The sequence below is a fragment of the Beta vulgaris genome, chromosome 3 (assembly GCF_026745355.1).
Source record: "Beta vulgaris subsp. vulgaris cultivar EL10 chromosome 3, EL10.2, whole genome shotgun sequence".
Taxonomy (NCBI): Eukaryota; Viridiplantae; Streptophyta; class Magnoliopsida; order Caryophyllales; family Amaranthaceae; genus Beta; species Beta vulgaris.
In genome coordinates this window covers 47,863,608-47,877,475 of record NC_079204.1, presented here as the reverse complement: position 1 = coordinate 47,877,475, position 13,868 = coordinate 47,863,608, and the positions used below count along the sequence as shown (strand labels likewise).

The 13,868-nt window shown below is 35.3% G+C and overlaps 2 long non-coding RNA genes across 2 annotated transcripts; one reads left to right on the top strand and one right to left on the bottom strand.

Annotated features, from left to right (window-relative positions):
• Window positions 1-4,925: 4,925 nt before the first annotated feature.
• On the top strand, window positions 4,926-8,737 carry LOC125496085 (uncharacterized). Its single transcript, XR_007272776.2, has 2 exons — window positions 4,926-6,291; window positions 6,755-8,737. It is a non-coding gene; the product is annotated as an uncharacterized LOC125496085 (long non-coding RNA).
• A 616-nt stretch (window positions 8,738-9,353) lies between these two features.
• Window positions 9,354-11,523, bottom strand: LOC130590647 (uncharacterized). The gene is made up of 3 exons (XR_008968489.1): window positions 11,222-11,523; window positions 10,566-10,669; window positions 9,354-10,443 (listed from the first exon to the last, which is right to left on the bottom strand). It is a non-coding gene; the product is annotated as an uncharacterized LOC130590647 (long non-coding RNA).
• Window positions 11,524-13,868: the final 2,345 nt, after the last annotated feature.

Here is a 13,868-nt window from a genome sequence, read left to right as displayed (position 1 = left end):
TTTTTTTATAAAAAAATCAACTAAATAAGCCCCGGCAGAAATGAGCGTGCACTAGCTTTGTGTAGCTTTGAGATGTCAGATGTGGGTTAGATAATATGGGTTTAATCTGCGACGTGTAGATTTTCCAGAAAGAATACTCGAGACGTGGCGCATGCAGCTGATGAATCTTGGAACCTTCACTTTTTGAAACAAAACTTGTTTATGATTGTTGGATGTTGAATTGGCCAGCTGACCCAATTAATATCATACACACTTCCTTTTAGTAGCCAATCGATGAAGCTGTTTAATCTTGGATTTTAATAGAGCAGGGTCGGTCAAAAGTAAGACGTTGCATATGTTCTAAGGTCCACCTAGTTTAAGGATATTTTTGCTGATATTTTACCTTGGGCCTAATTTTGTTCTGTTGGTGTACATCCAACTTTATGTGCATGCACGATGCAACAAAACCAAATAATTTTGGGGATACTGATATACTTGTGAGTTGTGAACCACATTATAATTATATGCACAAGTTTTAGTAACATGATGAGTTGATGTGAGATTACTATATAGTGCCAGACTCTCTAGGAGACAAATCACAGTATATTGATATTTTTAGGTATCTACTATATATCTACAATTAGTTTGATCCATCAAAAACTTCAAGTATTAGTTAGTCCTCATCAAGATTATTTCAGTATAAAGATTAGTTAAATTAAAGATATGCTATTGCCATTTGAAGCCGTCATAAAAACATGGTGTATCTATATAAAGTTTTTTTTATTTTTTTTTCATAAAATGAAGACAAATATGTGAATATCTTGTACTTTTATAAAATTGATAGAATGAGAAATATTACAGAGAAAGAAATGTGTTTTAAAGAGAGAATTACAGAAATTCTATTTATTGGTTATGAGGTTACGAAGAAAAAGGAAGCTACTCGAACAATTTTTCATACAGCTAACTAACCACCTTCTAACAAACTTAACAACCTTTATTTACATAAAAAATATACAATTTAATTAGCTCCTATACTCCTCCTTCAAGTTGGACCTTAGAAAGGAGTCCAAACTTGACAGATAACAACTGATGACGATGAGAAGAAACAAAAGGCTTTTTGAGCAAATATACTAACTGTAAGCACTATACACATTAGCAGTTTGAATAAATAATCCTTCTTCCACCTGTTCCTGAACATAATGGATTTCGCTCTTTAGATGTTTAGTCTTCTTATAAAACATAGGGTTTTGTGCCAAATGTGTACGTTGTCACAATATGAAGTGATGGGAAGAGTAACTGGAATACGCAAATCTTCTAGCAAGCCTTGTATCCAAACCAATTCACTTGCTGCAGTAGACATACTTATGTATTCAGCTTCAACTAGATAATTTTTACTAAAACTTGTCCGCTTCTTAATTTGAAAAACTAACCCTAGTATATATATACACATAGATTTTTCACTATCTCTTATCCCTACGTAATCGCTCGAGTCAATGATGATTATGTACTATGTTTCCTATTTGGTATGGATCGAAAAAAGAATATATAATGTGGCTCAAGGTCATTTCATGTCCGCTCGAATTATTTTTAAAACCTATAATTCAAATTCTATTTTCATATATGATTACTGATTTTCCATCTAAATTACAATCTTTTTAACAAATCCCATGTTTAGCATAAAATCAAGAGGAATAAAACTTAGAGGCTTAATACCCTAATCTGTCGTTGCTAGTTGGCGTTGTTTGTATGTTTAGGAGTTTTTGTTGTTTGTTACATGATGGCTTAATTTGTTACCATGTAGTTTTTACTACTCATTTTGGTTGATTAAAATCTCTATATTACCAGCAAAATTAAAGAGGTAGTAATTTAATTTTTTTAAACTAACGTAGTTATTTGAAAAACTTGACATATATAAGGATAGTTTCCTTATTGTAATTTTAGTTGTGTTAATCAATCATATTATAAGCTTTTGTGGATCTGGATTCCATATTAAAACATTTTCCTTCAAATCTATCTTTGGCCCAAAGACAAGTGAAATTATTCCCTCAAAATCAAGCTACAGGGCATAATTGTGAATTTTGGATCCATAGCCTCATCATCTTTGGAACATGGTTCATAATTTGATCGTTATTCTCTAGGTCTGCTCTATATCAAGGTCCATCATATGTCCTTGAAGATAAACATTCCTTCAAAGTTCAAACCCACCTCCCCCTAAACCTCACTCCAACTATTGATAGTTGAGAATCGAATCCCACACCAACGATTTGTTAGGTGAGTTAGAGACCAACTCATATTCACCTCATTTTCATACACATAGGTTGCTTAATGTTTACCTCGCACATGAAATGCATTTCTTGACATCAAAAAACTAATGAAATGATTGCACAAAGAGAGCAACGTGTCGATGTTGTACACAAATCACAAGAAAGTGCTTACGTACATATAAGATTGATACATATTTCAATATAATATTCAGTATGAACTAATAATCAAAAGAATTTTAGAAAAATTGACAAGAACAGTCCCAACTATGGGTGTTCTGCCATTTTAAGTCCCAACTAACGATTATTTCTGAGCGGTCCCAACTATGCATCATTTTTTATAAAATTGGAGCCAATTAACTAGTTACTTGTTTAACCGGTTATTTTTTTTTTAGATTCTCAAACTATATATATTCCTCCGTGCTCCTCTTTCGGTCACCTCCCTCATTCCCCTATCACCCCTGTGCCTCCCCCTCCCCTTCCCTCCTTAGCCATCCAAATCCCATTGTTTCTTTTTCTCCCACCTCCATTTTTTTCTTTTTCCGTCTATATACACAAATTTCGAGTCAAAATATATTAGACAAGAAACAAAGTAACAAAGAAATTATATTTCAATAAATGTATTGAGTACAATATATCTGTAAACAATTTATAATAAAAAATAAACTAAGTTATCTGATTCTGTCCCGTAGCTTGAGAGTGCCACATATTGATGTCGACGTGGAGCTAAGTGTGGACTGACGTTTTGTCAACGTCAACCTGAGTTTGAGTTTGGACTGACGTTTTGTCAACGATAATCTGAGTTTGAATATGGGATGACATTTAGTCAACGTCAACCTGAGTTTGAATCTGGGATGACGTTTTGTCAACGTCAACCTGGGTTTTGAGTTTAGACTGACATTTTGTCAACGTCAACCTGAGTTTGAGTTTTGTTTGAGTGTATTCGAATGATGGCTGACAAAAGCTTGAATCTCAGTGTAATGCATTTGAGTGTACCTGAGCAGTCGGTACATATTTGATGTGCTTCTTGACTATTTGCAGAGAGAATTCCGAGAGAAATTTATGAGCTCTTGAGAATAATGTTTTTCCGGTCCCCTCAACTGAAGGAGGTGAGGTCTATTTACAGGGAATAAGATTTCTTCCTGGACTTGATAGTTTATGGGATTGGGCCCGTTTATGACTTGAAAGTCTTTTTTACCTTTGTCATTTGACCATTTTATTTGGACTGGTCCAAATATTTAACAACCCATATTATATTTGTTTGTTCTAATTTGGGTATTTATTTAGGTGGGCTAAAATAATTGAATTGGGCTAATTATATTTATTTTAGCTCAATAATAAAAAATTTATTTTAATTCCCATCATTCATTCTTTTTTCTTTTAATATCTTTCATTCTTTTTGTTTCTTTTAGTTCTGGAATGTGGATGCTTCCTTTAATCCCATGACAAACAAGTCGACAATTGGTGGTGTCTTAAGGAATTCAAAAGGGGAATTCATGTGCATCTTCTCTACCCCTATTCCGCCAATGGAAATAAACAATGCAGACGTGAATGCAATTTTCTGAGCTATCCAAATCTCTCAAAAATTCCCAAGTAGAGTAAAACTCAACAATGATCATAATCGAATTGGACTCCCTCAATGCGGTTAAATGGTACCGTTCATCTCATGGTGGTCCTTGGAATCTGAACTTCCATTTGAACTACATAAGGAATGCTCGTCATCAAAATCAGTCAATCTCTGTTGTACATCAACTACGCAGCTCCAATCATGTCGCTGATGCTCTTGCAAGACAAGGAATGCATAGAAGCTCGGAATTTCTGGCATGGATCTAGCCAGAACTTAGCCGGCATCAAATTCTACTCCTAAGAAGCCCACAAATAGTCCCATCAAGCCTTTCAGGCATATAAATCTATGTCCCTCATGTATTGGGCCGATTTCCTTTAGCCTCTTTGTAAATCTGGGCCCACCTTAATTATAATGACGCAGTTTTTTTGTGTGGCTTACTTGGGCCTATCCAAGGCAAAATCGAAATAAAAAGTTCTGCAATATTATTACTCCCTTATTAATTAGAGTTGAGGTACTATGCAGAGCATGAGAGCAAAACCAAGTTGGTCGAGTTGAAGTAATTCTTGGTTTTGTTAATGAACGTGTAAAATTTCTCCTCTCTAGATTTCCATATTTTCCAGTCTAATTTGTCCAGGGGCGGAGCCAGGATTTGGAGCGAGGGGTAGCGTAGCTTTTACAAAAAAAAATCCACATAAGTACTAAATTAAAATACTTCCTTCGTTTTTTTTAGATGTTACACTTTCTATTTTAGGAAGTTTTAAATTAGATGTTACACTTTTATTTTGGGTAATAACTTCTCTCTATCTCTCTCCTATCACATGTTCACATGGGACCCTTTTGTTTTTCATTATCTCTATCTCTCTCCTCTCCAAAAATTACCTAGGAGTATGTGATTTAAAAAGTGTAACATCTAATAAAAAACGGAGGAAGTAATACATAATCTAAATATAACATCAACAACAAAAATTACAATTATGCACGACGAATACTAAAATTTGAGACCAGTTTATAATTAATCGATCAAGATTTACAAATCGTTTCCAAATTTTGTTGGCTTGAGGTATCCCTCATGAGAAGGGTTTGAGGTATCCGTCTCTATTTTCTTTTCATAATTGTGAAATAAAGTATAAGCATAAATAACACAAGATCTAACTAATCAATATCAACTAGTATTATTTTGCTCTTATTAAAATCCATCAATAGAATAATAAAATGCAACCACATAACCGATATCACAATTGTATATTATTCAAATTTCACAATTTATAATTCACCAAAATTCACAAATGTAATTCACCAAAAATTTACAAAAATTCATATTTCACAACTGTAAATCAACAATTTCATACCAAAAATAAAAATTCATACAGCTCGCAAGTTCATAAACTCGCAATTCATAAATCATAGGTTTCGAAATTAACAACTGAAATTAGATGAAAAAGAATAAAAAAAATTGATAAGAAAGTAAGAAAAAAAAAACTAAGAAAGTGGCTCACTGCAGTAGCCACAAGATCAATAGCCAGTAGCCACCCGTCGCCCACTAATAATTTCTTTTATTACTTCTCCTCCTCTGCAACAACACCAGCCCCATCTTTATCATCTTCAACCTCTCTCAATCTGCTACAATTCCAACCCCTTACTCAATCCCTACATTCATTCTCTCTTATATCTGGGCTTTTTTATTCCCTTCAATTAATTTTTTTTGAATACCGATAAAAAAAATTAAAAAGTAAAATTGAATAAAAAAAATATTTGTTTTCCAGTATGAAAGCTTCTTAGAAAGAAACAGAAAAGTTGATTGGGATCAGATGAGAAGCCCATCTTCACCAAAACAGAAGTCTCTTCCCTAAGCTTCTTCCTCACCAAAAGAGTGAAAGACAGGAGACTAGAGAGAGACACGGAAGAGATAACGTTAGGGTTTGGGTTTCAACTTTTTTTTTTTTTAATTTTTTTTTTAAAAGTCAGGGGTAGCACGTGCTACCCCTTGTTACACTGTAGCTCCGCCCCTGAATTTGTCCTAATGTCCTAATTTTGAATCAGATCTTACATTTGATGTAACTCAGTGATACTATATATGCTACTGCTGCTGCGCTGAAAATTGCTTGGGTAGCACTCGTAGCAGGGTGTGAGGTTGGCAATGGGTATTCTTCGATGTTATATTCCGGACTTCTGGCTAACATGTGTTGCATGTCTCCATCCTCATGAAGTCGAATCTCAACCCCGCCCACTGCCTCTTCTCCTCGGAATTCATTAGCAGACGCGCCTTTGCTCCGGCGAAGAAATCGGATTTGAAGTCCCGTGGGGGTGTCCCAACCACCAGACACGCTCACACCGTACCATCATCATCATCCTTGTTATTAGAAGAATGCCCAGCCTCGCTCGCTGCTGTACTTGCATGAGTGCATCTACATCCACCTATATGTCTTCTAACAATATGCTCGGTCGGTGATTCGCGCCTACCACATTACTTATCTCGGCGTCCAGGTAAGTTTCTTTACTCTATTTTTGATATCTAACTAGTTTTTAGGTACGGTCTCGGATAATTATATATTTTATTTATTAATATTAAACTTTAAAATGATAACATCAAGTATCACTTGGTTTAGTGATTAAGACTTTAGTATATATGTTTGTGATCATGGGATTGAATCTCATACAACACAATTTCTATTTCTTTATTGTACATGAATTACATGAAGTTAAACAATCTAATGGAAGTGTCACGTGACACGTTCCTTGTTTAGAACGTCTTTTGATATATTAGTATAGACTGTTTTTGGTTGGCTTCCTTTACTCTTTTAATTGTTGGACCTAGTTTTTTTTCGAATATTTTGTGCCAAATTGCAAAGCAAATCAATAAGTCTTCCTTGATTTTTTATCTAATTACGTATGAGTGGATTTATTTTTTTCTTGTCTACTAATTATATTATGTTTATTTCAATACTAGTTACTTGCTATGAAGCACGGGTACTTCTTCAGGGTGTCGTTTCCCGTACCGGGGACGATACGGGTACGGTACGGGGACGCCGGAAATACGTCCCTGGCGCGTCTCTGAAAAATGGGGACGGCGAGTCATTTGGGGACGGTTGGGGTTTCTTGATGGGGACGTTTCGGGGACGGTTGAAGCAAATTTAGAGACGTCTTTTTGCTCTTCACTGAAATTTCAGACGCAATTGAAGAAGAGCACTAGTTTCGTGATTGAGTTTGGTGAGGAGAGGAGAGAGAAAAAATAGGTAGTAAGTTAGTACTCCTCTGTTGTATCACGTGATATCTTAAAAGAAAAAATAACTTGTTGCACTTGTGGTTGCGAGCTGTACATGTCTAACTTTATTTACTACAACGAACCTTCTCTGTTGACTTTTTCTTTTCTTTTTTAATACTTCCTCCGTTTTTTTTAGATGTTACACTTTCAAAAATTGTGGTTCCCTAGGCAAAAATTGGAGGAGTAATTAGGAGAGAATTAACATGGGGTTTGAGGGAAGGGAGGAGAGACAAAAGAGGACCCCTTGGGTTCCCCACCACCACCCCCAACGTCCCAGAGAACTCCCACCACCACCCCACCACCCCACCACCCACCTGAAATTCGAACCACCCACCCAGCCACCGAAACCCCACCCACCCGAAAACCCCACCCAGCCACCGAAAAGCCCACCCCACCCGCCGAATTTCCTACCCACCCACCCGAAAACCCCACCCACCCACCCGAAAACCCCAACCACGCGCCGAAAACCCACCCCAGCCTCGCGAAACCCCACCTCTACCGCCGCAAAATTCCACCCCATCCTCGAAAATCCCACCTCTACCGCCGAAAATGGAGGCCGTGGTTTTGCGCGAAGAAAATTGCGTGGTTTTCGGTAGGTGGGGGTGGGGATTTCGGTGGTTGGGTGGTGATTTCGGTAGGTGGGGAAGGTTTTCGTGGGTGGGGATCTTGTTTTCAGGTGGGTGGGGTGGGGTTTTGGGTGGCTGGGATTTTCGGGTGGGTGGGGAGCGATTTCGGGTGGGTGGTGGGAATTCGCCGGGCTTCTGTGGTGGTGGGTAAGGAGGCTACGAGGTGGGGGAAGGGATGGGGCAGCTGAGGTGGTGTGGGAGGGTGGTGGAAGAGAAGGGAGGAGGTTTAATTAATTTTGGATTAGTATATAATAAGGTTAAATTAAGTTAGTTTAATTTTGATTAATCCTTATAAGTAAGGGTAAGTGAGTAATTTTACAGCATAAAACTTTCCAATTTAGGAAATAAAAAAAAGTGTAACATCTATTTAGAAACATGCAATTTAAGGAAAGTGTAACATCTAAAAAAAACGGAGGAAGTACTTTTTTTTTTCTTTGGCCTGTACTCTTAAAAGACACTTCTCTTCTTGAGATTTTTATTATGTCAACTTTTCTTATTCATTAGAAGGAAAATATAAATATTAAAAACGTAAAGTAATATTTTTCTAGATTTACTTTTACAATTTGAGTCATTAAATATAAAATAATTTTTACCAGATTTATTTTTTATTTTATTTTTGCCGAATCCATGCCGTACCCGTTTTTTGAAATTTTAATTTTATCGTTTTCCGTATCCGTTCTCGTATCCGTATCCGTTCTCGTATCCGTTTTTGTGCTACCTAGGTTACTTGGTTCTTCTGCACTGTTACATTAATTGTAGCTATTTCGAGCTCGTGTAATCTGATTATTTATGATTGGATATCATTGTTTCGCCGTCCTCTTTTGAGGATTAGAAAATGACTAGTTTTAAGCCCTCTACTTTGGGTATGGTCCGACTATGAGAATTAATTTTTCGTTTCTCTTATTTTTACTTGATTTTGGTATGACTTTATAACCTTTTCATTTGATGGTTCTATATTTTTTTTGTATAACTTGAATGTATCCGTCTCTTTTGGATTTAATTTATCGATTTTGCTCATCCTAGAGATGTATTTTGGGCTTCACTTTCTCACCTTACTCTTCTGTTTGTAATACAGTGCCTTGTCCTGAATGCTTCTCCTCCATGCTTCTTAAGTACTATCCCTCTCTTGATAATGTTATTGAAAACTCTTATAATATAGGAAATAAATGGGTTGCAAAACCTATAATTAATCGGCTTATTGGTGTTATGTGTTGGAAACACTTGGATGTTTTACGAATAATGTTGATGTATGTTTGGATTAACTTAATTAGCCACCCTACATTGTTATCATGTTTTCTCGGTATCTATTGTGTGTTCAGTTTTACAAGTCGTTCTTGTGGTGCATTAGCACTGTTATGAAGTTATCTTATTTTGATTCTTTGGAATTAAGAAAGCACAGGCTCAATGCCTTTCATGCTTTTCAGTATTTTAGTACTTTTGAATTTTGATATTGTTATTGCAACCGCTGATAATTTAGTTATGAAATGGTTGACAATGGCGCTAATTATACTCTTTGTCCCGGGGTAACTAGGATGCGATCATCTACTTGTATATGGATTTGTACCTATAAATATTTTTCCTTCAATTCAATCCAGATGCACCTTTAAGATTTTTCGGAGCAAGATTTTCATTCGAATACAAAGTACAACCAAGAGAACGTGGAAAATAAGATGCCTTTAGAAGACATCTCCTTTGTTCTAATTTTGGCATTTTTCATTGTAAAGTGGGAAAGAAGCTCTTAATTTTGATCTCTTGTATAAGCTTGTTATCTTGCAATTGCTTTGTAATTGTAATAACATAAATTTGAAAGGTGTATTTCGAATTGAAAAGGTTGAATATGACTGTCATTAGAAATTATTCATCTTTGCGCATTAGTTATAATGTTTTTGGACAACACCATAACACATTTTGTTCATATCTATACAATGCGTATCCTACATAAGCTCACCCAGCCAAACTTTGGCAATGACCGCGAAAACCTTTCAGTGTCCAAAATCAGTATCACGACCCATTATCACTCCAAGCATATACAACTTCGAAACATTGTAAAAAAAATGATATAACACAATTATTGAGATATTTCACTATTACTTATTTTTTTCACAAAAAATAGTTGGATATTTATTTGTTACTAGATTTCAAGAGATACCAAAGAAGTTAATTGAAATTTTCCCAAAATATTTTACAATGCACATTTTTAGAAGTTAAGTAATCTTTAAAAGATATAGAGTCACATGCACTCGTCGCTTTTGAACCGCGGATCTTGTAAGATGAAAGTCCAGACGTTGTGCAAATGTCCCTGCAACATATGTATGATAGATTATAAAGAGCAGCATTCAACATATGAAAGTTGAAATAATCTTCATAAGCTCGAAACATGTAACCTTTCTCAATCGACCAATCTCACAGATCACATCCTAGCCTGAAATAAAATACAAATACCTGAAAAACAATACTGTACTGCCAAGTGCCAACTCAATCTAATAACTGATGAAAATCGAACTCCGTCAACCCATGTGCAGTACAACATTAGCCAGATGTAATGTTCAACTGAAAATACTTTTGAGTCCAAAGAATATATGATCAAAATCGAACTCCGTCAACCCATGTGCAGTACAACATTAGCCAGATGTAATGTTCAACTGAAAATACTTTTGAGTCCAAAGAATATATGATCAAAATCGAACTCGTCGCATTGTATTGATGTATCTTATACTCACAATTTGGACATTTAAAGGAACGCATAGCCTGCAGGATAACAAATCACATCAGATTTTATAGACGAAACAGGGGAAAGTTTGAATCATATGTTGAGATCAAAATTCAAAGGGAATGTACTAGAATTATGAAAAAATGCAAATGAGCAATACCTTTAATCTCATCTCTTGTCAAACCAAGAGAGACACAATCAGAGTCCGCGTCTTCAGCAGATTCTTTGCCACTATGAAAGGATCTAATGCAACGTCCTTCACAACTGCATTAAAGCAAAATAATTACAGAAACAATACTGGAAAAGTTATAAATTGGAATGAACTGCAAGCTTATACAAAGGTAATAGTTGCCAGAATAACTAATACTTCTCACAAACAGAACTTAGGTGGAACCTATATAGCTCAGAGATTCAGCTTGTCAAGCACTCACGCTCATAAATCTTGGGCTCGGTTCATAACTCGACTCGAGCTGAGGTAACTACGAAAATACTCGTTCGAGCCTGATGACTGATGACCTGTCTTAGCAGTTAGCTGTGCTCACCTTGGCTCACACTTTGATCAACCTGAGTACCCCAAGCTTAAAAGCAATCTAGCTAGGATCACTATTACCCTCAAAGTACAACACTAAAAAGAATGGGACAATCATCATGATAAGAAGACTGATAGGGAACACATTTGACACAATGTCTGCTTGTACTGAAAGATTGTTTTTCGAAAGCATCTACAAACAAGACTGCAATTTTGTTCATACCTATTACAATTGAGAATACATTAATATTGATAGAAAAGAGCACAAGCTAAGCGTTGTTACGTACCATAAAACCATTCCACCATTATAGCAAAGGCCAAAGGGAACACGCACACCGGATCAAATGTTTCCTCACCATAGAATATCATCTGAAAATACGTATCTTAATTAAGATACGATTTCTTATCATAGGCTTATCTTTACTGGATAAATTTGTCATCATAGACTTATCTCACTTCGCATATTAATTAAGTACACTACTAAAACACTAAGACTCCAATGTATGCTTATGATAGCTAATACTTACTATCTGTTGATAAAAGATAGTAAAATATCAAAATAGATAAGAAGCTAATGCATAATACCTATTACCTAGCCGCATAGGTGATAAGTAGTAAACTAAGATTCTTTTTTAGGGGAATTAAATTAAGAATCTAAGATAACTAAAAACAGCTATATTAAAGATAAATAATATTCTTTAACGAATAAATAATAATAGTGATAAAAAGATATAGTTAGAACTAAAAGATAACCCATATATCATCACAAATACTGAAAGATAAAGATAAATCGGGCATGTTTGCTATATAAATACCACGCATAATGCATGCATTTTTTCTTAAGCTTCCAATAATTCACTAGCTGATCTATTGCTTTCCCACACAAAACCTTAATAGCTCTTAAGAGAAAAACAAAATGATGATGAAGCAAATTCTTGTTTGTGCCATGTTCCTTATGCTAGCAGTGTCTAATGCTAGAGTACTCGATGACAAGCCACAGAAAGCCTCCAACCAACAAGGCGTCAACCCGCAAGATGCTCTCGGATTCTATGACAACCCGTTTATTCCCAACCCTATAAAGAACCTCCTTAACCCTGTGATCCCCTACGTGCCAAACCCACCAAATGACCCATTTTTCCAACCCGACCCAAAAAACAACCCTCCATCAACCCCATCAGTCCCACATGCTCCTGTCCCACCAACCCATTCGGCCGCACATACCCATGCCCCACCAAAACATTCTACTCCACATGCGCCTGTCCCACCAAGTCCTGGTTTTTATCTCCCTTTTATCTCAATAGTTTTCCCCTCACCGGCTACACCTAGCCCACCATCCAACCCTTGATCGATCTGAGACATATGCATGGAGATTTAGTTTAGGTTGTTACCCTATATAAATATATTATGGTAAATAAGTAGGGTATTAATTATTATAAGTAGCTATTAGCTAGTTTAATAAATTAATAAGTGTATGTTTTGATTTTCTAAGGTATAGCTTAGCGTTGTATCTTGAGGCGATCAATGATCATTATTCATTATTAGAGCATGAATACTATTATCAGTTTGCGTTACTTTTGGTTAATTTGGCGTTGTATGTTTAGAATTACTTTTGCAAAAATGCAAACCTTATTTATCAAAAATATGGTTCCTACGTGTACCAACTCAAGCATAGAGCAATGCTTTTCATCTTCTTTGTTAATGCATGAGTTTAAATATTAATCAATATTTTAAGAAAATAAAAGATGAATTAACTTTACTTTTCGTAGGTCACTTCCTTTGCTAAATCGCATACCATTAACCCATTAAACTATATGAAGCATTGTTTGCCAGGAAAAATTCAGCAATTAGGCCCTGTCGCCCTCCCTTTGTTATGATTGACAAAGGATATAAATATTTAAGGATAAACTTTAATTGTTAACCACTTTCAGTTGATATTGATATAAATTATAAGAAAAAACATTATGAAAATATTTCCGTATGACAATTCTAATGTTGCAATTGCTATAATATTTATTTAATTTGTACAATCTTGTTAGATTCGTTTTAATATGTATTTTACAAATGTTTCCTTTAACTATAAATATTAATGTTCAAAATTTTGCATATTTTCGAAAAACATGTTATGTTTAGAAACGAGATGAGTAATGTGTTATATATATACAATCGTTTTTATCAATAAACGGAATTGAGGTAGCCGAGCCAGTTGATCTGCATCGATTAGAGATTTAGAGTTCATTAAAATGAAGCAATGAGTTGTGTGGTGTTTTTTGTTTTATATTAGATTATGTAGGAAATCATCCCTTGACCTTTTTCCTACATTTTATACTACGTCAATTGTCATTTGTCGAGAGACAGAAGAACGTATTGTGTCGGACTCGTCCGACCATAATCTTTGGTCGGACGACTTTCAGGTGGTTCCAATTTTTTTTCAGTTAGTCTTAATTTTTTTTCAGGTAGTCTTAATTTTTTTTCAGGTAGTCTTCATTTTGTTTTCAGTTAGTCTTCTTTTTTTTCAGTTGGTTTTTGTACTTCAGTTAGACTTACTTTGGGTTTCAGTTGGTCTTTATTCTTTTTCAGGTAGTCTTTATTTTTTTTTTGGTAGTCTTCATTTTGTTTTCAGTTAGTCTTCTTTTTTTTTAGTTGGTTTTTGTACTTCAGTTAGACTTACTTTGGGTTTCAGTTGGTCTTTATTCTTTTTTAGGTAGTCTTCATTTTTTTCCAGGTAGTCTTCATTCTTTTTCAGGTAGTCTTCATTCTTTTTCAGGTAGTCCAACTGAAAAAAAACAAAGTCCAACTGAAACAAAACAAAGTCCAACTGAAAGAAACACAAAGTCCAACTGAAAGAAAACAAAGTCCAACTGAAAGAAAACAAAGTTCAACTGAAAGAAAACAAAGTCCAACTGAAAGAAAACAAAGTCCAACTGAAAAACAAAA